Here is a 27,877-nt window from a genome sequence, read left to right as displayed (position 1 = left end):
TAGTGAAGGTGTTATTAGAGAAAAACAGTTTGTAAAAACAAATTAACAGTGTTCACAGTCTAAAACCACCATTTCAGAAATAACAGTGTCATTAAGAACTTTGGAAGACACATCAAAATTGAGGAAGAGGGTGGGGGGTTTTGGCATATGGTTTCCTCTGACTGATGAGAGGACTGGAATGCAAACTTCCATTACTGCTATTGCAGCTGCTCCTCTGCTGTAGCTGCAAAGAAGGCTTCAGCTCTCAAATAGCTGAAGGCAATGTTTTTCAAGAGTGCTGTAAGTGAAATATGAATGTAGACACTTAAGAGATAAAGAAAACGTGTCCTCAGAGGTAGGTATAATATTCTCTGAGTTTTTATGACAAACGTGAAAGATATAAAAATCAGAGAAACACATGGCTTACAGAATCTAATTCCTCAGAAAAAGCCCCATATATTTATTCATTGCAAATCATAGCAAATCCCATTAGCTGTTAATTCTGTGCACTGGGGAAGTCATTTAGAGTTTTAGAAATACTTTAAGGTTGCTACTCTGCTCACACACATGAAATCCTGATAGCAAGAAGTAGATTTTATGAGTTGAAGACCTCTGATACTAGAAGCAGGAGAAATGTCTTTTTTTCGTGTTCTGATTGGAAATTATCCCTTCAAAATGATGGAAATGACATACAATATCTATTAGATTATTATGAAAATTTTAACTAGGAGGAAATGTTTTACATGATTTCACCACTAATGATTTCATCATACAGAAGAGATGCTTTTAGATATGCTTAGTGTGTAAAATTTCTGTAGTTTGGTAAATGTTGGGCATTGGATTGTTTTCCATAGATGGAAAATTAATGCAATATATTATGTATTTAGTAATTCATTTAAACTACTCAATAACTGATGTGTGCAATTCAAGGTAATTCATATGTATATTAATAAGTACAATATAATTTTTTCCATTTACAGAACACTGAATCCATACTTTAATGACATCAAGAATGCAGAGAAAACTGAAAAGATTGCTTTCATTCAATTGACAAGCTGTGAATGTGACTAAAATCCCCAAATTGATTGTAGATCAATTTACTTTTGAAATTGAAAAACACAAGTTATACTCCAGGTCTTGTACTTCATGAGGTTTTAAAACCACATTACCATTTGTAATTTAACATACAGTAGAATTTAACCCTTGTCAAAAGGATGGGACTTATATAGGAGCTGATAGTTGTCTCGTGGTGTGAAGATTCATGAGAAGTATTATGTTTTGTTTTTCTTTATAATTCATATTATCACAAGATAATCATCTTTTTTTTTTTTGGGGGGGGGGGAGAACTTTGTGCCTGTGTGAAAATGAAGAGAAAGGTTTTGCATCCATATCTCCAATCAAGCAACTATTTGCTCTCCAAAATTCAGAGCATCGTTATCAAATCCATAAATTGAAAGACACTGAGTGTGATCTCTAATAGGTTTTATCTTTCCAGTTCTGTTCAAGAACTGTAATAAAAGGAGAAACCTACCATTACTTCGAATGTGTTTTTACATTTTTTCTTGAAGCCTAGAAATTCTTTACCTTCAGTAGGATCTAAATATTTTCTTCACTTTTGAAATGTCTCTATCTGCTCATGGCTGAAACAAAATTTATAAGCAGGTTCTATCATGGTGCGACTCTGAAAACACCTCCTCACCTGAAACAAATTAATTTAGACTGTCACTGAATCCTCCGTCTGCTGAATCTTGCAGGAGTAACTTCTCTACATTGTGAAAATTTTAAAAGACCCTCTACACCTACGAATGAATTGACAAGTGGAAAAAGTGGTAGGTCTTCACTGAATATCTGAAGATGTATAGCAAAATGCCTTCAAGGCTTTAATTACAGTAAGAGAACAGAGCATGTAGAGATTTATGGCAAACTAGATTTTTAGATCCAAAATTTAAAAGTAAGAAAGTCTAGAAGTTAGGTTGACAGGCAAAGTTTACAGGAGTTTGTTTCACAACTCATAGACTTCGATATAGAAAAGAAAAATCATGTTTTATGTTTGGCACGGAGCAAGAGAAAAACATGTCTAAGCAGAAACCTGCAGAGAAGTTGTCCATAAGAATTTGGTTTCATCTTTTTGAATGGAATTTCCCTTTTTGCTGAGCTATTTTAATTATTACTTTTTATTTCCAAATAATACCATAACTCTCATAAAGCTATAGAAATGGATAAAGTTATTCCTAGTTCATTAGTCTGTAGTTAGTAGGCTTGTGTGTTTGCTGCCCATGTCTGCTAAGCTTGTATGGTTGAAGATAAGTAAAAAATAGTCAGTTTAGTGTATTAATGCATGCCAATATCAGCCAACATCACAAACTACTGTACAATACCTTCTTTGTCCCTCTGCAAAATAAAGATGATAGTACTGTTTACATTTACTTTATCTCAGTGCAATATTGTGCTCCTTAATCATGTCCTGCCATGCAAGTACACTTAACCTTTGGAAGTCCTTGAGGAAAAGAAAAGAAAAGAAAAAGGCAAAGAAAAAGCAAGGCAATGTGAAATCAAATTATATTGGAGGAAAGGGGAACTTTAAACCTGGGGCAAACTAGGATTGGTTGGATGTTTTTGAAAGAAAAACATCATGTGGCCAATATTTTCCCTTCACTTTTATTGAAGATATTTATAGTTTTTAATAACGGCAAAGACTCACACTCAGCATCTAATGTTGCATGCTCTGTTGTGGCTATAATGCTGACAGTACCATAAAACCAGCATTACAATACCTCAATAGAAACACATCGTTGTATGCTGCATGTCAAATGGAATGTGTCCCCCTTGTCCGTCACCTCCCCACACCCTGCAGGTCTCCTTGGACTGCCTAGCAGCCATTTGGTACTGCTCAATAAGTGACAAAAATATCTTTTTTCCATTCCACTTCCTTTTAGCCCACATACAGCTTCTGCTGCCATCAAAGGCCTACAGACCTTTGGAGAAGTATGTTGCAAATCAGGGAGGGGATGAAAGACTATGCGCCCATCTGATTACCAGCTGCTAAGGTATCGGATATTCCTAACCATCACTGGGGAGAGGCTGCTGGGGAGATAACCCAGTTTGTGAGTGAGTTTCATCTGAGCAGGGGAAAAAGGGTGTGGGAAAGAAAAGCATGGAAAAGGGACTGTGAAGTAATGAGCAAAGAAGGAGAAGTTAGAAGTAAATTGGAAATTGGAAGAAAAAGGAAAATTAAGAGGGTAGGCTAAAGTGTATATGAAAAGGAATTGGGAGAGAGGGAAGAGAAAGGAAAAGGAATTACTGAAAGTTAGTTTGAAGAGTTTGCTGACACTGTCAAAAAAATGTGTAGTGTCAGGAATTTCTCAGAACTCCCCAACTCTACAAAAAGGAGAAGATAGGCAATGGCTGAAAGAGCTGGTCTCAGTTTAATTAAATGTTTATTTATGCCTAATGTATTTGAAAATTATAATTGGTTTCCCCTAGCAATGCCCTTAACCAAGCCCCTCTCACAAAGATCTTTGAAAAGCAGATAACACAAAAAATCCCAGTTGGCCATTCTTTTTCCCTGAAAAAGAAGTTTACCGAAATCTTCAAAGGCAAGGATCTGGCATAATTTTCTCTTGAGTAAAGTTAACTCTGCAAGTTAAAGCCCTGTCAGGCAGAACAATGTACTCCAGCTATCTGCAACCTTGGCCCCAGACCTATGAGCAGGAGTGACTGATGTGCTGCCATCAGGTTAGATGGAAGACCAGTCCAGTTCTTCCGAATAACTCATCCCTGCTCGTGGAACGTTATGGGTCCAGCAGAGAATATTCCCACAGCAAGAACAAAATAAATGAGTTTACCCAGTTTCATTCTGCAAAGGCTCCCACTGCCCTTCGGTGTCAGTGGAGATGCACTGGCAGATGAAACACAACACACAGTAAATGTATACCTGAGGAAACTGTTGTCATTTAAAGACCACGACATAGCCGCAACATGGCTTAACTGATCATTTCTTGGACAAAGATTCTGCTCACTATCATTAGTTTTATTGTGTACCAGCTTTCAAAATGTGTGGTGTGATTAATTGCGTAAGAGCCAAAATGGATAACAAAAAGTCTGCATATTTCTGATGCTGGAAAACTATGGATCTGATGTTCTGAAAAACAGGCCCTCTAAATATGTTCTAGGTAGGACATTGTAACACTCACATCACATGGGCCTTGTAAATCAGGCTTTGGAACAGACAGAAAAAAAAAAGACAACAATAAAGATGCAAAAATGCATTTGAAGTCAGGTCTTCAGCAAATGCAGAGTGGGGCTGGCTAGGAATATTTAGGAGGAGCCATTATTTCAAACAGAAAAATCAGTTTGTGAAAGAAAGCTCTCAACAAGATCGTATGTACAGTTTCAAAGTGGAAAGAATTTCTGGTCAGAATACATGTAGAACCAATTATCCACTGGCTATAACCCCTTCTGGCAGGAGGAACAGGAAGTCTTAAGACCTTAATTCTCATCAACTCCAACTCAGAAAGGAGTGTTCAAACTCCTGGGCTATTATGTGAGGCATTTTGAGGTGAACATTTAGAGTTGGACAGTATCTTACTCCAGATCCTCTGCTTTTTTCTCCTATCTTGTCCCCCAGCCCACCCCAGACAAAGCTCAGTAATTATAGCACTTTTCTGGGATGTGCATGGAAATCTAAAATGGGTTATCTCCCTTACCACTGAGCAGCTACCAAAGACCTGAAGCATCACCCTCAGCAAAACCTCTTGGTTAGAAGAAGACTTGTGCTCAATCACTCTTTGTGGTTGACAGCATTTGAGTTCATAAGAGGAAGATGAGTTTTCCGTTTCTGAAGAAAAATCAAATGACTTGCATCTGAGTCCAGGATCTAGGCAGACACAAATAAAAAAAGTATATATATTTTTTAATATCAATTTAATTGCACGTTTCTTTTGAAGTATATGACCACCTGGATGCAGTCATAGCGATAACAACAAATCAGTACTTGTGAGGAAACACAGTTAAGTATTAAGACCTAATAATACACTGTCTTGGAAACAACTGTAAAATTATTTTTTTCCCTTTACAAGCAGAGTTTTAAGAATGCCAAGAACCAACAAGTGCCTAATGTTGTTTTTCCCCAGTTGAAATGAAAAGATATTGATTTCTACCAAATAGATTCCCTAATATGTAAGCTTATTATTCTAAGGCTTAGAAGAATCATATACTTTTATTTCTATTCTGAAGACACTCAAAATAAATGCTTTATGAAAATGAAGTGTTGTGTATGCTTCTTGAAAAATCTACCAATATATAAGGCACCTTTTCACACAGTGGATATATGCATTCCTAATGTTGCTGTATATGTGAAGAGTAAGCGTCACTGAGCACTGAAAGGTGCAAGGTTACAGTAGTGTGATAACATCACGTGTGGTTGTGAGGTTGCATTTCAGAAGCAGGTATCCTTAACTCCTGTGACTCTATTGCTCTACACTAACACGAAAACCACAGAAGAGATGAGGAATAGGGATGAGTCAGATGCAATGAACGTCCTTTTACTGGAGTACACCTGCAACTGACACTGAGAGGTTTTTCATTAAGCCTATCATTATTTTCTATGATTCTATGGTTCTATGATCCCTAAAGCTACTGTTTTCTAACTCTGTAACTGAAATTAGGTCCTTTTAACAATATTTGTTGAAGTATGCATTTTAGAGTCATAATGAAGTATGAGTATTGTAAAATAAAAATGTCTCAGAGCTTTTGCTTGCGGTACAAACGAACAGTGAGAGACTTAGGGAATGTCATTTACCTGAGTTTTTAAGGGTAATATTGCTTTGACTTTTGTAATATACATGAAAAATTAACTTTTTTTCCTGTGTGTATACTCCCTTTGCACACCATGCTGAACATAATTCGTTACATACTAGCTCTGTACAAAGCTCAGTGAAGTCACACTACAGCAATATCAATGAAACTTTTCTTTCAAGCAGCAATAGGACTCACCAAACTCTGAATTGTTGGAGGCAAAAATAAAATAATAAAAAAATCTAGTTTTATTTTCTACCACTTACACTGTCTAGCATAAAACCAAAGCCAACTGCAATAATACTTCCAGCAAATGACTCAATCTACAAAACCATCATTCCCTGACAGTTTCAACCACTGGATTTTTCTTTTCAATTTATTTGTTAACCAGTATTTTGACCCTTCTGCTATAATAGTCTCCATAAATTAAAATCTGAATAGTTTCTCCTAATTCATTTTCTCAGCATTATTTCATTAGCATTACATCTCAGCTGTTCAGGATGAATGGCTGCAGTTAGAAAAAGAAAGAGGAATTTAAAGGGTTTCATGAACACTACCCAGTATACAGCTGCAGTTTAAGATTAACTGACATCAGCTTGACCTCATACCTGCCTAAAGGAAAATGGTCAGATAGCATTTGGTAAAGTTTATGAGATGTTAGCTCCTACTGTGGTGTATGCACGTCTTTAATGAATTGTAATTTATGCTGAGAAGGACTCCCTTAGGCACACTGCCTGGTTCCAAAAGCGATAGAGAATCAAACTTCAAGCCTGTGATCTCTTCTTTTAAACTTTTCCCCGGTATCTTTTGTAATGAAAGAAATGTGATACAGACAGAACAGTGCAAGCGTGGTGAATAGACTCTATGGGGCAGTCATGAATAAAACTGAAATGGGTTATGTAAGAGAAAATATATGCAGCTGCTTACGACTTCCTCAGTTGCACAGACCTTAGTAGAACACGATTTTGTTTCATTTAAAAAAATCTTCTTAATTGTATTAATTTTTATTTAAGAAAAATAATGCTATGCAATAGTTTGTAGATTGGGAGAAACAAAAATTCTGCTCCCTGATCATAAAACTTAAGCGTCTATGTTTGAAATTTATCATTTGAAACTTCTTTAAAAGATGAAACAAAAAATACAAATACAAAGTTATACTGGAAAAATAAATGAACACAAGCTTTTGAACTCAAACTAGCTTTGATCAAGAGCAAACTTTAATGAAATTTTAGAAAACCACTCGTATATTACAGTGGCAAAAGCTGTCTGGTTATAAAACAATCACATCTGTTTTTCCCCCACTGAATTCTTGAAAATAATAGGGAATGACATAGTGGCTGTGAGCACTTCATAGTTTCTAGAGTGGAGAAGTAGGGAATATTTCTCACTGATTTCTAGTGACCCCCTGTGGTAAGCCAAACTTAACAGTACTGCTGAAGGCCTTGGCATCAGGTCGATGTCAACCATGGCCAGGAAAAGTCTTAGGAGTTGAGTCTGACCACCTCAATGAGTGAGACACCTTAGGCTGTCCAGAGCCCAGGAGGTGATCAGAGTTCAAAAGGTGCTCTTAGTCTGTGAGAAGATACCAGACTATGAGCAACAATATGCCTTACTTAGTATATAAGGATGTAATTCTACCAAACATGTAGCGACTGCCTAATCCATAGGCAGAAATTAAAGACATTTACTCCAGTCACAGAAAAAAATAAAAAAATAATAGGATGAAGTTAGAGGCTAATTTGTATACTCTTTATATAGCATTAATGTAGAATATATTTGTTCATACAAATGTCTTTCCAAGCTAAGTTCAGCACTGAGGTGAACAGTAATTCAAAGGAGGGAACTGCCAGCATGCCAGGTAATTTAGTTTAGAATTCAGCCTGAAAGAAAGAATACAAGCTATATGAGGAATGTCTTCAGATAGTTCAACTTTTAGGTTTTCTAATACACACAGTAAGTCCATCTGTAAGACCAGAAGTTTAAAGAAAGTTCTACTGGAAAAAGGATTTATTAGAATTTATGCTCACTCTCAAATACTTACAAATGCTTCATAAATCACATATTGACTACACAAACATTCCTTCAATTGAGAATAAGCCAAGGTTCTCACTATTTCCATTTGTCCTAGAAATAAATCCACTTGCAGAAGAAAAATGAGCTAATGGGAATATATTAAAGAGTGAATAGCAATTTTTTTTACACAGAAAGGTACATCTGGATCTCATACAATTCATATACCTAGAAATGGTACTTTACAAATTTTGTCAGCTGTCAAAACACAAAATGAATAGCTGAAATATAGTTATTGTTTATTGATGAAGGTAAAAATCCCTATAAACTGTTCTAAATCTCATGTCATGTTTCTCTAGTGTTTGCAAAAATAAAAGGGCTGCTTCCATATCTGACATGTCGTCATTACAGTTGGTGGTTAGTTACATTAGTTGGGAATCTGTTACAGATCATTTAACACATATGGAACCAAGTCCATGGACTCAGTCAGTATTGTTGTCATTCTTCCCTGTCTTATGAAAAAATGAAAAACATAGTTGGAATTATGAATAAACTTTATGTACATTGGCAAAGCTGACAATGTACTATATGCATAAGCTCTCTTTTCTGTGTGTGTTTTTACTGTTTCATGTTCTTCCCATAAAATTGCTTTAGTAATGTCCTTGAAAAGTAAGGGGAAAAAAAATGCCATTAATATTTTGAGTCTTCAAAAATCAGACTAAGAAGACAATGAAAACAACCTTACATGAAAAAAAAGTGAGTTATAAAATATATTTGACAGTGGTTAATGGTTAATGAAGCTTTCAGACTTTGAACAAAATAACTGGGCAGCAAATTTTGCAAAAACACCAAGGAAAAATATTTATTTAGAGCTAAATGAATCTGGCCCTAACCAAATCTCCCTGTCTTTCCATATTAAGGAATGTACTCTTGAGAAATTTCTCTCAGTTTAACTTTTGGATGTGGGAATAACAGTTGTGCCTGATGGACCACCCACAATGTGCAGCATGGAACTTCTGACAAGAACAGAAATGGGAAAGTTAGATAAACGAACGGTTTCTCCCCCCTCAGTTCTAGAAGTAATATGATTACAAGTCTGAGAAATTCATCCTGAAAAAAAGTTTAATCGATCTTGGGATAGTGCCCTGAAAAAATTCCATTTTGACTTTTCCAAATTTGAAAGAAGTTTCACTGGAAAATTTCCAATAGTTCCAGTCACTCAGTAAAACAAGCAACCCATTCTAAGCAAGCCATTCTAAAGGTATTTGAGCTATAAGCTTGAAATCCATTTTTTCCATTTAAACCAGGCTTTGAAAACAGTAACTAAATATATTTATTGAAATCATAAAATCTATGGTTATGATCCCTGTGTCTTCATAAGTTTATAGTCAAAATACCATTTTGAATAAATTCATCATCCTTTTCCCATTTGCATATTACATGTATTGTTGCCACTTTAAAATGCTTCTGGACATTTTTCAGAGGGTGAGTTTTCTTTTCAGAACAGTTTAGATATCTGAACAGATGTAAAATTAGCTGATGTTGCAAACGAAAACAAGTTATATACTGCAGACACACTTGTCACAAAATTCAAATATGTTATTTATCAGCTTTTAAATGAAAACAGAACCATCAACTTCAACTCAATCTAGCATAATGTAATGTTTGCAGCTAAAGAATAACTGATTATACTTACAGAGGTGCTTGGTTTTTATGACCACATTTTCCAATCTCATGCTACAACAGCAAGAAAAAATATTTTTTTCTCTCATATATGCTAATTTATAACAACAATTATTATGATTTTTATATCTATACAGTGCTGCCTACAAAATATTTAATACCTGAGCAGCTGGTGCGCTGTGGCTGATGCTTACAAAATGAATAAATGTTTTGTCTTCTGTTTTCCCCGTGTACTTGTATCCATCTGTTGCCTTGTGTCATTTTTGATTGAGGCCTAGAGGCATGACCACAAAACAAATAATGTCAATTTTGTTTTTGTTACGGGGAGGGCCAAGGACTCTAGTTCCAGGCTGAGAGCACGTTGGTCCTTGGTGCTGCAAAGAGATGCTTTTAGCTTGGAGACAATAAAAAGCCATGCATTAGGGTGTGCAAAAGTTACCACGACAAGTTTAAATTGATATTCATTACAGGACAAATAGTTTCATCAAGTGTGCACTCCAAGTGAAAGCAGATTTACCAATCTGGCAGGGGAAATGTTAGTTCCCTCTAATGAGCACTGTAATTGAAGCATGTTCTCTGGGTCAAACAACAGGCGAGCATCTGTTTCGTGTCCCAGCCACCATGTCCTTGCTATGCCTGCAACCTGCCCTCTCTGAGAAAAGAGCTCTCAACCCATGCAGATACCACTGGGGCTATGTTGTATGTGTGCTTAGACCTCAGCTGTGGTGCACTGGCTGCACCTTCTTGGTGCTACTGTACTCTGCAGAGCTCCAGTACAGAGTCATGCACCTGCCCTTTTAAGTCCTTTTAGTAAAGAGATGTTCTCACCTGTAAGGCTATTCCAGGCAGCCGTGTTGGGGGGGAGGGGGAAGGTGGTGGTGAGGATAGCTGCTCTTGGAGATATCTTCTCCCATTTTGTTGACTACAGCGGGAGACTGAGTGGTTTCCTTAGTAGATCAGTTCTTGTGCTTAAAGTTGACACCCTGAAACCTTTCAATTGCTTCAAATCCACCACTGAGTCAGAATCAAACAGTAAGTTTTGAGGATTTGCCTGCTCAGCTCAGGCATTACGTGAACACCTGGATTTGGATGACGCATTTACACACCCATACAACCATATGCACTTATTGTTATTTCTACAGGCATTTTATTCTTGTATAACTCCAGAAAATGTGTCTGTGAGGGTTTACATGGTGGGGTTTTCAACGGCAGGAAAATAGGGTTTCTGCAGACCATGTAGTAACAATTTAGCAAACTGAGAGAACCTCTTGAAATCTGGCCTGTCTGAGAGCAATCACTCTTCCCTTGGAGATTGAGAGAGATGAGTTGCAGAAAGAGTAAGATTAAAAAGGGTCAAGTAGTGCAGCTGGTGATTACAGGTACACAGGAGACTGCTCAAGTGTGTTTGGATAGAGCTAATGAGAGATCCAGCATTGGCCTTCCATTTGGGTAATGCTTTCTAAATCTTAGGCTGGCTCACCTTACCCATGTGACCTACCTTTTGATTATGTAAGTCAAAAGAATGACTTAGGAAACGGGGATAAAGATTTTGTCCCAAATGGGAGTATTCTAGGAGAGGTATGTTCCCAGTCTCAGACTGTGAGTTCAAGTTTCTCAAGAAACATCTTGGAGTTGTCTGTCTCTGCTGAACAAACAGCTTCAGGGACAAGGAGATGCATCCTGAGTTGAGTGAAGTAGATTGTCTGTGACACCTCTGTCAGGACAAGTTTTTCTCAAGAGAAAGACATGATCACTTTCTCTTGGAACCACATAAGAAGTCATTCAGTATGGCCATATTTGACAACTAAAAGAAATTTTGCTATACTCAAGAATTTCAGTTAAGTAATTCAGTCTTGTAGATCTTCTTTTTGCATACAGTTGGAACTAATGACCCATTTTCCATTTTCTTCAATCCTGAATAAGGCATATTAAATATTAATTACTATCTGTTTGAGAACGTATCTCTGAAGGCCATTCCTCCTGGAAAGTAGAAAAGGAAGAAAGAGGGATTTTCTCATATATTCAGATTTATTCTGTTTTGTAAGATTGAAGGCATGAGTACAATCCTTGCCCTCAGAAATGCTGCGTGTCAGATGTAGCCATGTAGTCTAAAGCACAAAATTAATGGAGCAAGACAAATACAGCCAAGCATGAAAATTATTTGGGAGAAACTGATCAAATTTCTAGTTGGTAACTTCTATCCTCCTCCTTCCCTTTCCTTCTAACATAACATGAGGTCATGAATGGATCTTACCTTTGAATAATTATTGGGATGGAATTATCTCTGTGATGAAATCTTTTTTCCTACGTATTTTTTTATTAAAAGTGGTGGAGATACTGACTCTTGATCATTTCTTTGCTACTAATTAAATGAAAGACTGCTGCAATCATGGATGGTTTCTCTCTCTTTTTTCTCTATCTCTTCTATTTTATTTATATATATGTATATAGATATATATATTTTTGTATCAGTCTAAGTAAAGTAATAAATAAATGCTTTGTTAGCCAGTGTAGCAGAGGTGCTCCTCTGAGCCCTTCTTGCATCACTTGAGTGAGCCAAAGCCTGATGGTGAGGCCAGACCCAGATCTCTGAGATTATTGTTATCGCTCCGATAGCTTCTACCCCAATTAGGATCAGAGCCCCAGTGTTCTAGGCACTACATTCTACACAGAAAGAGATATTTACAGTCCCCCAGAGCCTTCAGGCTGATATGAATAACAAACGAAGCCAAAGGCTGTTGTGCCATTCATCGTGGAAGCAGACTGAGCAGTTGTGCTCTGTGGATTTTGTGTGAGAAGTGTCTTCGACTGCTTGCATTGCCAACCTTTGTCTGATCCCCAGAGCATGACTAAGAAAAGAGGAAAAAAGGTAGAAAGATGAAGTCAGTTACAAAGTGGTATGTTTGATAGAAAGCTACATGGGGAGTAAAAACAAAATTACAAAATGACAGGACATGAATGCAGTGGGAGTTGGGGAAAGATGAAAGAAGGAAGGAAATTGGATAACAATAGTGATCAGAAAGAATAAAAGCAAAGACAAATAATGACAAGCAAGAAAGAAAGAGGATTAGAGTTGAATGATGAAAGCTATGGAAATAAGGATGGTAGCTACTATCAGAATTACAGAAAGTTATTTTATTTAAGATGTCATTGTTAGGAGTCTGAAAATATATATTTTTAAACATAGACAATCCTGAAATAAGGAAGATTTCAAGGCAAAAGAGACATAGGGGAAATGTACAAAAGCTACCGAGAATGTGTTTGTGTAGCACTAGCTGCTTCTGGAGTTAGTTCAGAATTGCCTGGATCAGTGTAAAAGAAATAGTACAGTTTATGTTAACACAAACTTTCACGAAGCCTAAACTGTCCTGTTAAAAAGTAAGGAATTATAAAGTGCTATTTGAAAATACTCTTAGATGCTTCTGAAAATTTCATCTGAGCACAATCTACTGTCATGATTTGCTGCTTTCTTTTCAATTATTTAGCAATGTCAATTTCTGTGCAGGAGAAAAAAAAATTGCTTTGTCAAGAATATCAGCAAACTTCCTTATGAATAGTTGATGCATGTTGAATAGCATAGTTCTTGGAGTTTGTTTTGCAGGGACTGTTTTGGCTGATTCTTGGGATTCCAAGCCTGAATGCATGCTAGGGGCAACTGGTAGAGAATCAAGCCTTCAGCCTGAAACATCGTTTGTATCTCTTTCTCTTGATTCTCTCCATCTGACCCATACCCCACATAGACGTCCAAGATTCTCCTGACAATATGCTGTACTTACATTATATAGGACTGAATGTACTGTTTAGTGAGCAGACACCTGAAAGGTCATTTGTCATATAGTCGGGATGAGGATAGTGAAGGCAAAGAAAAACAAGCATGTCATCAGATTGCCTGCCAGGACAGGAGCAGAAGAGCCTTGGAGCATGGTCAGGGTACAGACAGCATTCTGCCTAAGCACAGAGTCCTCCATGACCGAGTTATTTCCAGCACTCTGTGTTTGCATGGTGAGATTCTGGAGCTACTTGAGCTGTTGTGACTAACAACACTGATGTGAGTTTTGCAGCACCCAGATTCTATGGCAGCTAAAGAGGCTTGCCAAATTCACCACTAAGAAAAATTAGGTACAAATCACAGATGATATACAGGCCATTTAATTTAAAGAAGTCCACCCAATGTTAATGTTATATCCCACTGCTGAGTTCAATAAAAAACACATTTCTTTCATTAGTGGTGCTTCACTGTCCCTGGAGAATAATATTCCTTTACTAGCAGTACATGTGTACTGCTAATAGCTAGAATACTGTTAATAGCTAGAGTTTGTAAAGCTTTTAACACCTCTCTGAGTTCCTAAGTGGGACTGGTATACCATAGTACCTTGTAGCCAGGATGGCCAAACAAGCTTAGATTTCCAAGGATTATATTTCATAGGCTTCCTTGTTATTCAGGCTATGTAATTTGGGATAAAGGTCAAATTTTTAAGGCTTGACTTGTCCAAAATTTGTGCTAGGTATTTGATAAATCAAGGGTCTTATGCTGCAGGACAGCCATACATCTGGGGACTTGAGGATACTGATGGAAGGCAAGACAGACATGAGCTAGAGATAAGCCCTCACAGCCCAGAAAGCCAACTGTATCCAGAATTGCATCAAAAGTAGCATGGCCAGCAGGTCAAGGAAGGTGATCCTACTCTTCTGTTCTGCACTGCTGAGACCACACCTGGAGTACTGTATGCAGATGTGGAGTCCTTGGTACAAGAGAGACATGGACGAGTTAGAGTGCATCTAGAATAATGCCACAGAAATGATCCAAGGGATGGAAAACCTCTCCTATGAGGACACGCTGAGAGATCTGGGGCTGTTCAGCCTGGAGAAGAGAAGGCTTTGAGATGACCTGAGAGCAGAAGGGCTGTAAGAAGGAAGGGAGCAATCTCTTTAGCAGGGTCTGTTGTGATAGGACAAGGCAAATGGTTTCAAACTAGAAGATAAGAGATTTAGACTGGATATAAAGAACTTTTTTACACTAAGGGTGATGAGGCGCTGCGACAGGTTGCCTGGAGAGATGGTGGATGCCCCATCCTTGAAGACACTCAAGGTCAGGCTGGTTGAGGCTCTGAGCAACCTGATGTAGATGTAAGTGTCCCTGTTCATTGCAAGGGAGTTGGACTAGATGACCTTTAAAGGTCATGATGATTCTATGATTTTATGATTATTTGACTAGAATGACACAGTAGCAGAGATAAAATGTGCAGGCTTTTTCAGCCAAAGCTCATGCCTAGATCAGCTCACAAAATAAGAGATATCTGGCCGCAAAGAAATCTATAAACACCAACTATCAGAGCTGGATGGAAAAAGATAATTCCAGCTCAGGGAGGATTTCAATATTTGATGAGCACTTTCATGCCCATTTAAAATGAAAGCTCAAAATGTCAACGTTTTGCTTAGCCAGACTCCAAGCTCACTTTAAAATCCTGGGCAAGATGCAAACGGCTCCTGAAGCACCAAAAATTCTGAAATAGAAACCCTGATGACTAATTAAACTTTCATGTGAAAAGTTTTCCCACCAGGAAGGGGAGGGTTTCTGAGGGCACGCTTTTTGAAGCGCAGAACAGGCAGCCTGGCATACACAACCAGCCAGTGGTGAAAGCTCTGCTCTCACAAGAGTTTCTTCCAGTGAACCCCAAACCTCCTTAGCTGGCTTGAGTATGACCCTGTCTCTGATGAAAGATGCCTCTGTAAGCTGTTGCTATTCAGAAGGAACCATCTAGAAATCGCGTTCCTTTCCATTCAGAATCTAAGGCTTTCACAGAGAGTGCCATGTTTCATCAGCATAAATAATTAACTGCAGAAGGGCATGTAATATTCATAGCTGAAAATCATTAAACAAAATAAGCTGTGAAAAAAAATCTTAAACATGAAGCAATATTAATCATTTAGCCACAGATTCAGCTTAGAGCTTCTCTTTTGTTTAATTTAATTATTATTTCTTTAAACCTATTCACAGGCAGATGTTGCACCACAAACCCACACAACTAATTCCCACATGTGAGGCACTCAGCCTGAGGTTTAGCCTCTTGCAGTATTAATTAACATCACTAGGCACTGTTAATGTTAGTGGACAAAATCAAAGTGAAGAATTTTCTCTGCTTGGTGAAATGGGGATAAAAACGGGTCAAAAGAGCAAAGATTTTTAAGCAGTGTTGTCTTCTTGGCTGTATCATACACTTTCAGGTTTGTTAGTTTTTGCAAGGTAAAGAAAAAAAGCTTTTCTCTCCAAGCATGCACAACGGGAGCCCCTGAGAGCTGAGGTGTTTGAAAGCAGAAAGGATCCCAGCAGCTCCTTTGGGATTTCCAAGCAGGAAGACAAGAAAGCATTTCCATGTAAGAGCTAGAATCTTCTCAGCAAGCAGCAACATCCAGAGCTACACAGCTCCTCTCACTGAAGAGGTGATGTCAGGGCAAACTCTACAAGCTGGCATTGTTCAGCTCATGGCCGGGAGAGCCATCGCACACAAATTAGCAGTGTCACATCTCACTAAAGGTCTCATTGTCCTCGTGCCTTTCTGACATCCCTTTTCTCTTTCCCTTCTTCTGCCCAGAAAACAGGCTCAGCCTGAAACTAGCCTCTGTGAAATGGCTACAGTTTTGACAGTTGGGAAGATAATGTAGAAAATAAGAGGGAAAAGTGCAGAGACAGAATGGTTGAAAATATCTCTGCTGGCAGCTCGTGGTGGGAATATCTGATTCTCTAGGGTCTGTGGCCCGCTATCTGTCAGGAAGCTACATGGGATCTAAGCTTAAATGAGAAACTGTTTCTTTCTTTGCTTATCTTTTTTACCTATTCCTTTTTTTTTCTTTCTTTTTCTTTTTCTTTTTCTTTTTCTTCTTTTTCTTTTTCTTTTTTTTCTTTTTCTTTTTCTTTTTTTTCTTTTTCTTTTTCTTTTTCTTTTTCTTTTTCTTTTTCTTTTTCTTTTTCTTTTTCTTTTTCTTTTTCTTTTTCTTTTTCTTTTTCTTTTTCATGTGTGCGTGTGTGTGTGTGGTTTTCTTTCTTATTGTTTCCTATTGTGGTCATGTTTTTTTTTTCCTCCTGGAATAACTGCACTGACCCATGGTGTCATTTGCATGGAAATGTTCAGTGCTGTTCTGAAACTGCATTTGCACCACTTGTCCCTGCAATGCTGAGGAACCTGTGCAGAGGGAGAAAACTTTTTACATGAGTTGTAAAGCATAACCTACCTGAGCCTTCTCACAGTACAGATAAAATGATTTAAAACTGTTCTCCTGGAGGAGATGGTCGTTGCCCTGGGCCTTGAATGTGGTCAAACATCTGTCAAACGTGCAACTTAGAGCATCTTAAGGTCCCTTTTCTTTTATCACGTGTATGCTTTGGAAAGCAGGTGTAACATATACACAATGAGGATTCTTCATTCACTTCACAGTTATTTTTAATGTTTGCTTACAGGCACTTCAAAAAACTGGAGGGGACTGTGCCAAAGCACAGCAAGAGCTTATGCACTTACAGGTCATATACAGCTCTTTCATGAAAGGTGCAATCATACCAAACACCTATACTTCATTTTATTTTTTTTTTTAGCAAACTGACAGTAAAGTGAGAGAGCTTTTTTCATTAGCTAGCCAAACGCTGGGCCCAGATTTTGAATATTTTATGATTCTGTACGGGAGTTACAGACACATATATGTTTTTCTGTTTCAACTGCAAGGTTATTCAACCTTTAAAAACAAACAAGAAAATTTTGATTATTGTAGGATGCTTGACTGCACTGTGTTGGGACAGTCTGGAATGCACGGAAAAGGATTTCTATTTTCAGTGAAAATCATAACACAACCTTAATGATGCAGAGGTCACCAGTGTCTCCATGGCAATTCTCAGATGTGTAAGCAGGTAATCAATAAAAGCTTCCAGTGAAATAATTTTATGTGTATCATTTTGTTTCCCTGTTTATCCATTCCTTTGTCTGACTCCGTGCACTGGACTGCACTCTCACCCGAGCTGAGAGGTATTTAGGGCACAGTGCCTAAGTGCACACTTAGCAGCATTCTTAGCTCTCACTTAGGATAAATAGGTCATCTAGCATGCTATCTGCATGCCAAAGTGGTGAACACTGAACCTCTGTGTTGGTTTACTGCCAAAGTAGGATTTTAGGGCAGTATTCCTACTAGTAAGTAATGTAAAATGTAAGAGAAAAAAACAAAAACAAATTTTCCTTGCTGGGAAAGAAAAAGGAACAGAGCAGAACTCTGGGTGGCAGTGTATATTGTAGGTACAGAACAAATAGCAGAAATAGATGCATCAAACCTATGCGTGCTATGAACTGATGTATTAATCTGGAAGGAACCAGGGCTCTCTATTTCTACTGTCAAGATCTGAGGGCATAATTACATGAGCCTCAGCACTTGTAAAGATGTTCAACACAGTCATGAATTTATTAGAAAACAAGAGAAACACATTTGCATACTGAGTTGATATTTCTAGAGGAAGAAATCTATGCACTATGCCAAAATAAGAATTTAAATGATCTAATAAAAATTGTGAAATATTATGAATGATTTAGTAACATCATCAGCATTAGCACAGATGGCTCACCATGTTGGTGTACCACTCTGTCTGTATAATGGGGATGACTGAGAAATGCCACACGTCTCTATTACACAGTATTACCCCGGGTGCCAGTGCAGTGAAGAAGTTCCAGTGCCAGGGTATGAAAGTTATTGGTTACATTTCAGCTGCAGAAAAAAAAAATAAACGAAAAAAATGCCCTGTTGATTTATAATAACAACTGTGTTGTACAGGAGAGAACAGAGATGAGCTTTGGTCTTCTGTGGGAGACATATACTCTGCAAAAGTGAACAAAGTAAACTTTCCTGTGGAGTGTTATTGCTAAAAACCTTTCTTCCTGAGAAAAGGGGGATAATTATCAACAAATTCCTCTAAAGCTACTTGGTTACACAATATAGACAAACTCCAGAAAATTAATAGTCTTTGAGTGCATTGATATCGTCAGTATGACTTAAGTTACCTTTATGGGAAACAGGTTTCTCAAATGACTTCTACTGAAATTTCTGAGATTCGCAAATTCCAGTAATTGATGAGATTATACAAAATGGTTGTTTAAAAAGAGAAAGACAAAAAATGCTATGTTCAGATCTCTAGCTTGATTAAACATGCAGTCTTACAAAGTATCGTAACTTGTGCTTTGGAGAATAGGTTGAAGCAGGGATGGGGTCTGATCACAGGTGTAAATATATGAAGGCTTATTGAGCCAAGCCTGCCATCAAAACGAATGTACATTGAAGCATATGCTCAAAATCTGATCAATAGAAGACTAAGGGAATCATTTGAGATACATTACTTTCTTACACAAACAGTGGTAGCAAAGATTTGGCTGTCTCAGCTAGGATACAGCAGACAGCATGTACTTTTTAGAAAATTTAAACATACCATACATGTTTGGCATATGGCAAAGAACAGAAAATCTTGACACAAAACCTGGGAGCAGGCAAACATCCTTTCTGTTTCAGCCTGCATTCCAGATTGTCTAAACAAGCAGAAAATTATTCTTATTTTAATATTTTATTCAACACTGCCTCTTCTGGTTTCATTAAAACAGGGAATTACCATAAAAAGCAACAGAACAAGAAGAAAATTCTGCTTTCTCTTAAGTTCTTGGCAAAACTGTCATTGATTTTGAGAGGGAAAAGATTTCATCTCTTTCTGCAATGCTAATCTAAGTTCTTGCAAAACAGAAGTTTCTGAATTTTGCACTAGGACACATCTAGTTCTATCAGGCCTCTTTTGAAAAAGAAGTGCTTCAACTGCTGTTACTCTGAGCAACAACACTTAAACAGGTTTGTTTCTCATCTCTTTGTATGCTTCAAGGCTGAAATAGAGTGGATCTTGGTTACACACTACTCAGGGCACCATGGTTACCTTGCATATGGCAGCCATCACCTTCACTTTCATCTCCCACTCACAGAGTGCCCAATTTGTTGGCTTTCAGTAGAATGAGTGATCCCAACACTTTTCCAAATAGAGTGCATGGTGAACCCCAGAGCAGAGAACCACAGAGAACATTTGCTTTCTATAGGAGTTTCCCTCTATCAGACAGTGTGTCTGGAGAAAATCTTAGCATGTCAGGAGAAGGTACTTCCATCTCAAAAGCACTGTTGCTTAGTAGGAGCTTAGGGCTGTTTTGACAAGGATAGGTAAGACACAGTATTGTGCATTAATTCACAGTAATTATCATGTTAACTGTTAGGAAAGGTAATCTGACATAGTTTAAAGCTGGTTTTTGACCTACTTTCAAAGGCAGCAACTGCTGTCTTGTAGCACGCAGGGGCCTTGGAACTCAGACATCTCTTATCTTGGTGACATGGATTGTGGTTTATGTGTTGTCTGCCTGACAAATGTAAAAACCAGGTAGAGAGTAATGAAGAACTCTCCATGAAGTCTAATGATCCGTTATTTATCAGTGTTTATAGTGCCCATACTGTATATTAGCTGTGCTGTCATGGAAACAGCCATTCAGCAGCCAATTAAGAGCAAATCAGAGTGATGCTGTCAGAATAAGCGTAGGTTATTAGAAATGAATTTCTTACCTGTTCCCCCTTAAAGTCCAAAATCCCCAAATATTTTTAATTCTTAAGAATCTTATTTGTCACCATCTTTTTGGAGAAATACAGAAGCTATGCCATAAATTTCATGAACCAAGAAAGAGCTTTGTGAAGTCTGTGCCTTCATACAACCTGCACACAGTGGATTGTGAGTGACTTTACAAGTGCAGTTAATGTAATTACTTCACTTTAGTTCACTTTGATTGTTTCCCAACCCTCACACATAAGCAGCAGATTACTCCTAGGGATGGGTACTAGCTCTTTCTTATATGGCAAAATGTCAGAATAATGACTGCATTATGCCATCCCAGTTCTACATTCTACAGCTTTTCTGTGGCTGTGGTTTCACAGTAGCTTTGGAAGTGCAATGGCTCTGCCTTCCCTCCTCTTCCCAACCCCTCCCCAGCTGCATCTCTGTTCACTCCCTGCACTGGCATACATGTGCATTTGATCTCCCAGTGATGTGAAGGAGCAACACCAGTTTAATTTTCTTCCTGAATCTGGCCAGATGAGCACCAATACCTCTGCATAGCAAATGGAGAGAATAAGTTACCTGGAACAGCATCCTCAATTTAAGATCTCTCAGCTATCTAACTCTTAAAAATTAGAGTTAGATAGAGTATTACTCTCTTTACCAGAAAACTGTTCTGTTCCATTCCCAAAGTCACTACAGTCAGACTCAAAAGTTACACAGAAAATAACAAAAAAAAAAAAAAAAAAAAAAAAAAAAAAAAAAAATCAAGCATATAAAGATAACTATTCTTGTACCACTCTTGAATTAGATGAAGAAGGTGAGACAATAAATCAGTGCTACTATGTGTGAAGACCTGGAGTTTGCTGCAATTTTCTCTGATGATATATGGTCAAGAATACGGCTGATGAGAGTAATTATTTATAGCAAGCATAATAATATTGCTCATTAGAACTCAATAGGTGTCATCATCACTTTATCAAAAGCTTGTGAGTGTGATACTAATTTGGAGGTATCATACTGTTGCTTGAATTGTAGAAAACTGCTGATTTTTTTTTTTCCAGTACCAAGAAAATGATTATAGTAAAAGCAGTAATCAAAATGAAGGAACCCTACAGAAATATAATGGCTGTGGACCTGACAGCATTTTTTTCGTTCCTGCTCCTGTCAATCCAAACGAAGCACATAGTAAACAAGAATCCATTATGGCTGTTAGGTACAGACCCAGTGAGAATTTCTATCTATTCCTTCACTCACCCAGAAGTACCTACCCTTATCCATGCACCATCTCTGATTATTAAGAGTCATACAAAAAATAAGACTTTTAAAATATCACTTGGTTTGGTGAGGAGTATTTATGGATGTGTTTTGGATTTGCTTATGCTGCTGCTGAAATTCAGTGCCCAAAACAGCCACTCCAAGAGCCCTCTCCCATTCAGAACAGGCAGAGTTGCCTTAATTATTTATCTATACAGTATGTTGATTCCTGTAGTAGCTTGTTTTCTTCTCTGAGAGAGTAGAATTGATGGAATATACTTAACTTATGCCCTTTCATTTTCAAGTACTCTTCCACTAAACTTGCCTTAACTCACGATTAACAGTTTCCCAGCGGCAATCTGAAGTAAAATATTACACTAATACAGCAGCATCGCTTTCCTTCAGGAACAGAATACTTCACCTTATGTCCCTGAAACGGCTTTCCTCAGGTGGACCTTTTCAAATCATCTTAGTCATTTCCTGTTGTGTCCCATGATCTTCATCAAACGACCTCCACTGACGCTCTCTGCCTTCAGAAACTTCAGACACCTGTGTCACTCTTTTATCAGACAACACAGATGCTGAATTTATTCAAAAAGGTAATTCAAGAAGTCTCTAGTGACTTTATATGACTTTCAAAGCACTAAAGATATTAGGCTCATCTAATCTAAGACACCAGATCTATAGCTCGCCTCTGATTCAGGAATACTTCACATCTCTGAAGCCTTGAGGTAATCTAATCACGTATGGATGTGTGTGAGTCTGTGGGAGCCACAGCAGCCTTAAACTTTGGTCTGGTTTCTTTGTAATGAATCAGACTGTGAGCTTTCCCATTTTGCTAATGTTATAGTAACTTTTTCACTTGATCTAATTTTATTGCTACCTTTTGCTTCAATATGGTAAATATCAAAAGAGGTAAAAATGTCATACACCTGCATTTAGTTCAAGCAAATGTTCTATTTCTACCAACAAAATTATGGTATTTTTATATTAATCATGTCTTAAAATACTTGCAATGATGATTAGTTATTCATATGATAACTTCTTTAACTGTTGTTCGAGGTTAAGCATACATCTGTTTTTATGCAGTTTATGATCTCACAGTCCATTTTACCCTTATTTATAGAAACAGAAATTTTAACAAACCCAACATTTAAAAAGAAGAAAAGAAAAGCTGTTTAACTGCAAGGGTTACTGATAGGAACACTGAATTCATCAGCTTGTAATGTTGTTGCTGTGCGACATCCAGCATCCTTGGTATTTTATCCTTTCCTTTGAATCTGGGCAGTGTGTCACCATCTTTCAGCTTGATAAGTGAGAAGTTTTATTTTAGGATTTATTGTAATCCTGCTTTCATAGACTGTCTTTCTTTCCTTGTTCAAATTCAACTATAGTGCAACACCTCCCACACCACTCCCACTGCAATTAGTTTAGGTATGTGTATGCTGAATCCATGACCTGATGGCATTTCAGTGTACACATCCCAGTGGCAGTTAAGCTCCTTAGCTACTGAAGAGTACGCTGCATAGAACAGAGGTCACCGTGCAGCCCGCTGACCATCTCACCTCTCTTCCCCGCGTCCCCAAGGCTGGGAGGTGCCATGCCTGAATGCACTGCCCCTTGCAGCACCACCTCTAAAAACCAAACCCGAAGGGTTTCCTGGCTTTTTTATATGCCTTATTTAAAACACTAGGTGTCACTCGCATCCTCCTAACGCAGCCTGTTGAAAGTTAGGAGCCCAGCAAACCCTACTCCGTGCGGGCATGAAGGTGTTAGCAATGCAAGCACAGCGCAGGATGGCCTCCTGGAATAACTACCTGCATGGGAAGCAGCCAGAGGGGTGCCAGCCCGCTCAAATTTCTGATTTTGTGCTTTCTTATTGGGCTCAGACAGAATGTATGAAGCAGGGAAGAGCCGTAAATGAGGATGAAATTTTAGTTCTACTGTAATCAAATTCAAATACTGCCAGAGGTTTTACAAAAAATGACCTTGATCACAAAATGAGGTCTGAATAAATGATCTGGGATATTTTTTCTACCTGTTGGGTACATTTTAACAAGTTATTTGTACCAGGTTTTATATAATATGCTCTAGTGATGTGATACAAGTTCAGCTTCTACACTGGCTTTTCCTTGTCTCTGCAGGTCTGTAGCTGCTGAGCAGCAAGGTAAACACAAGCAACGTTCAATAGTGCACAAGAAGGTACCTTTCAGTTTTTATGACAGCCTCTGGAGAGAACTGAAGCATCCTCTTCCTAGCACCTACTGCCAGACACTGGAAGAGGCACAGGGTGAAATACAGTCTGGCAACAGGTAGCATAGCAGCTGTCCCTCAGTCAAAAAGTCAAGGGCAGCAACCTGGCATGGGCAAGGGCCTCTCTAAGAATATTTTCCATGTGTTTGTTGCTTTATTTCTGTAATCAGGAAGTTGGAGATTTGCCCCCAGATTTCGAAAGCATTCAAAAGGGCACATATATGGCTGAGCTGCAGGTTGATCTGCTGTACAAGAACTGGCTATCATGGACTGTGCTAATGATGGTCTCATTTAATGACTTCTGAAAGTATGAAGAATGATTAGAAATGTCAAGACTAGCACTAAGGTGCTATTTGTGCCTCTATAGGGCTGATTGTACCAAGCTTCATAGAACTATAGCATGCCTTGGGTTGAAAAGGACCATAAAGCCCACCCAGTCCCACCCCATTCTGTGGGCAGGACTGCCACCCAGCAGCTCAGCTTCTCAGGGCCCCATCCAACCTGGCCTTGAGCACCTCCAGGGATGAGGCACCCACAGCTTCCCTGGGCAGCTGTGCCAGCACCTCACCACCATTGAAGTGAAGAATTTCCACCTAATATCAAACATAAATTTCCATCTAGGATCCCTCTTTACAACTTACATCTGCCCAGGCAGAAGGCCCTGAGGCTCTTCTCCATCCAGTGGAGGTTTTCTGCTAATTCTAGACAGTTCTAGGCATCTAATATGGCAAAGGAAAGATGTATTTTTCACTTTATCTTTTAAAGCATCATCCACTCCTTTACATTAAAAAAGCACATAAAGAACCAACCACATTAAGCCAAATGGTAATGATTAAAACACTCAAGAAATAGACTCAAGTCTCCCTTTGCCCCTATCTTCATCTCCCTCCCCACACTTCAAAACGCTGAGTAGAACTGTGTTTCATACTGTACTCTAAAACCCCACCACCACAGGTCCCAGTCTAATTTCTTGTTACCCAGGACTAGCAGTCTGTCTATGTTGCAGGATTGGGACTGCATAAAGGAAAAGCATAAAGGCAGAGCCATTTGAGATAAAGCTATCCAAGGATAAAATCTGCAATAAATCCTTTATTTCTGAATTTTTCAATCTTCCTTTATATTTTCTTTGTGAATAAAAAAAAAAGCAGAGTTGTTTTGTACAGAAATCAACCAAGTAAGATTGTTTAAAATATATTACAAAGTTATATAGTGGATTATTATATATAATAGGATTTTTACAAATTCAATCAGTTTTATACATTAAAATGTGTTCCATATAGCAGGCAAACTAAGCTTTGTTTTTTCCCTTAGAACTAGTCCAGCTTTCTAATCAAAGGGAATCCGCTTGTATTTAAAATTTTGCCAATCTCTTTGTTCCCCCTTCCTAATGTAGAGATTCTAACAAATTTTTCAGACTGCCAAGCACTGATACAGCTAACAAAGTGAAGCATTTGAAAATCTAATGCAGCTTCCAAGGATGATAATGCTCATGCGTGCATACTTCACAAAACAATTTGTTTACTTTTCTTGAAGAGCTTATCTGGTCCTCATGGCACTGAAATGCACACACTCAGCAACATTCACATCCTTCTGTCTTTCACAAGAAAGAGATATTAGCCTAAGTTTGTGGAGAGAGAATTTCCATTGAAACCCCAATGGCAAGCAAGTTTCAAAGTATGAATATCTTTCTTATTCCCATCTCCGCACGTTGCCTTAGATTTGTTTTAATCACTTTCAGAAGTTCTGTTTTAGTAGTGGTAAAATCAGAAGAGTGCTGTCAGTATCACATTTATACTAACCACAGTAAGCACTTGCTCATTTTTGTCCTAAATATTCCAGTTTCTTAAGTCTCAAATAAAATTTTGATTCACCAGTGGGGCATACCACATAAAGTTTATGTTATATATAAACTTTATCTACTTATTCAGAACTAAGACAAATTATTCATTAATAAGACAAATTATTAAAAAATAAAGCATTATTTTATTTTATATATTTCAACATTATCCCTGAAATGAATATGTTATGTTACTCTTTTAACAAAATTCCTTAGTAAGAATATTTCATTGAGTTCTTCAGGACAGAAACCTGCCTCAGATGTATAATTCATGTCGTAAGTACTTTTAGTAGGTAAATAAACAGTTGCTATTCTGCTGTTGGACAGCTTTGACTGTGCATTCAATAGCAATAGTAGCAGTACTGGACACTTTGAGGAATCCACACTAGGTTCTGCTACTTAGGGGACAAAAAAGGTGTATGGTTAACTTCCAAGCCTGTTGAGTCATTTTTTCGGTTTGTTGCAGCTTCCTCCGTCCTCATCATCTTCCACACAGTTTGCCCCATAAACCTTTCTGCCTTTGAGCTTACAGATTAGCTTCTTTGCCATGCAAACTATGAGACACAAGCTTCAATTATTTCCAGTTATCAAAACTAGAGAACTTATTGCATCCTTTCTCACAGCCTGGGTTATTATCACACCCATCTGTGTGGTGTGGCAGCCTGTGCAATTAGCACACCCGTCTGCTTCAAGTCTGTTGATTATCCACAGATCAAAGTCCCACTTGACTATGGCCATTAACACCTTTCAGCGCAGGAATATAATTCAGAATGAGACTGGGAGGTGGGAAGGTTCAGAATCTGTTTTAGATAACAGTTTTATCAAGGAAAGTCCGGGTGTTTAAATGGTTGGCAAGTGGATATAGAAGGGTTGCATTGCTATAGGATCTGGGGCCCATTGCTGTGGTTGCTTATTCATTCTTCTAAGTAGCAGAAGGGAGGGGGTGGCTTTTTACAGTTCTCTTATATTCCACTCCAATATACTGGGCACAAAGAGTATTTTCCTTGGGTGAAATCTCTTGTACTTTAAATCCACCTTCCTTTTGCAGCCAGGACTTCACCATATCTGAGCTTCCCTGTTTAATCAGATGTGAAAAAAAATTTGCTTTTCTCATGAGATTAAAATGCTCACATTGGCTGCACCCTCCACTGTTATAGTTTTAGAATGATTTAATAAAAATGTCTTCTCATTCTCCAGGACAGACACAAAATAACGCTTGTTATGAGAAAGTTAACTATTCCATTGCTTTTTTAAAGTCAGATATATTGATTGCATAATTTTCCTTTTGAATCTCTTTGGTAAAATTCTTTTTACAAAGAAACACTATATCATAAAAATGTTGACTGAAGTGAATCCAAGCTCGGTAGCAACACAGAGCCCAAGTAGGAAGATAAATCTTTCTGGGTTATCATCTTTTGTTCTCACATTTCACTGAAATACGTTACCCACTGTGAGAGAGGAAAAGCCTCAGGGGTTCTTAATATTTCTCTTCCGTGAATTTCCAGCTACTTGATGTATTTATGGCTACATTATCAGTCTTCATCAGGATGCAGTAAATACCTTTGCAGGGGTCAGTATCTTGGATTTAGTTCAATTGTTATTTTCAGTGGTGATAGAAACTTGACTTAAATCACTCCTGTCATGTACTTGAGACACTCAACTTGTTCCAGCATCTGCCTCTCCCTTCTCAAAAGAAGGACATATCCCCTGCTTGGAACCACTAAGAGGGAGAAACCCTGCCCTGCCTTGCTATCCTACCAGCTCTCCTTTGGGGTTTCTTGTTCCCTAGCACTGTTCTGATCCTTCAGAAACAACAGATAATCCAGTAATTTCTGCTTTATCATCTTATTGTGCATTTCAGTGTCTCTGTCTGCAATACTATTCTTTCCTTCTTTCATTTCACCTTGTTTTGTGACTTATGACCCTGAATCACATATATTTTTAGCTCCCCCTTCCTGTTTCTGTACCATCAACCTTTCTATTCCCTTCCTTCATTGTCCCCAGCTCCAAAAACACTGCCAAAGACCATTTCCAAAAGACCTTGGAACAATAGAAAGAAATGTTTATCTCTGAAGATCTGTCCTCTCCCATGATTTATATTCAAGTAAATCTATATAGCTCAAGCATATCTATAGCTCAATTTACTTAGGCTTCAATACTGAGCACCATATCACCCAGCCATGCATAATTTCTGTAACATTATGATTATCAGATTCAGTATTGCCCAGATTCCTGTCATCGTCTTCTGAGTGAAAAGTGATGCTCCGTACAAGGACTTTTCCTTCTTTCCACGCCTACGCCTTCTACCCACCTCCACATGCTTCACTCCTGTATTTGACACAGACCTGTAATTAGCCTAATTAAATTAGATAAGCATGTCCTCATTATAGAAATAAATTATGCATTTTTGTTAAAAAATGGACTGGTCTGAGACATGAACCTTCCCCCCCCCAAAAAAAAAAACC

General features: G+C 38.0%; 1 protein-coding gene across 2 annotated transcripts in view; it reads right to left on the bottom strand.

The window, feature by feature from the left end:
* Positions 1-27,877, bottom strand: part of CHST9 (carbohydrate sulfotransferase 9) — a 175,196-nt gene that overhangs the window by 106,808 nt on the left and 40,511 nt on the right. The window lies entirely within an intron of this gene.

Source organism: Cyrtonyx montezumae, unplaced genomic scaffold, assembly GCF_038088225.1.
Source record: "Cyrtonyx montezumae isolate F1298 unplaced genomic scaffold, pur_monq_1.0 scaffold_8, whole genome shotgun sequence".
Lineage (NCBI taxonomy): Eukaryota > Metazoa > Chordata > Aves > Galliformes > Odontophoridae > Cyrtonyx > Cyrtonyx montezumae.
Note: the sequence above shows the minus strand (reverse complement) of the source record. Positions and strands in the feature narration are given on the sequence as shown.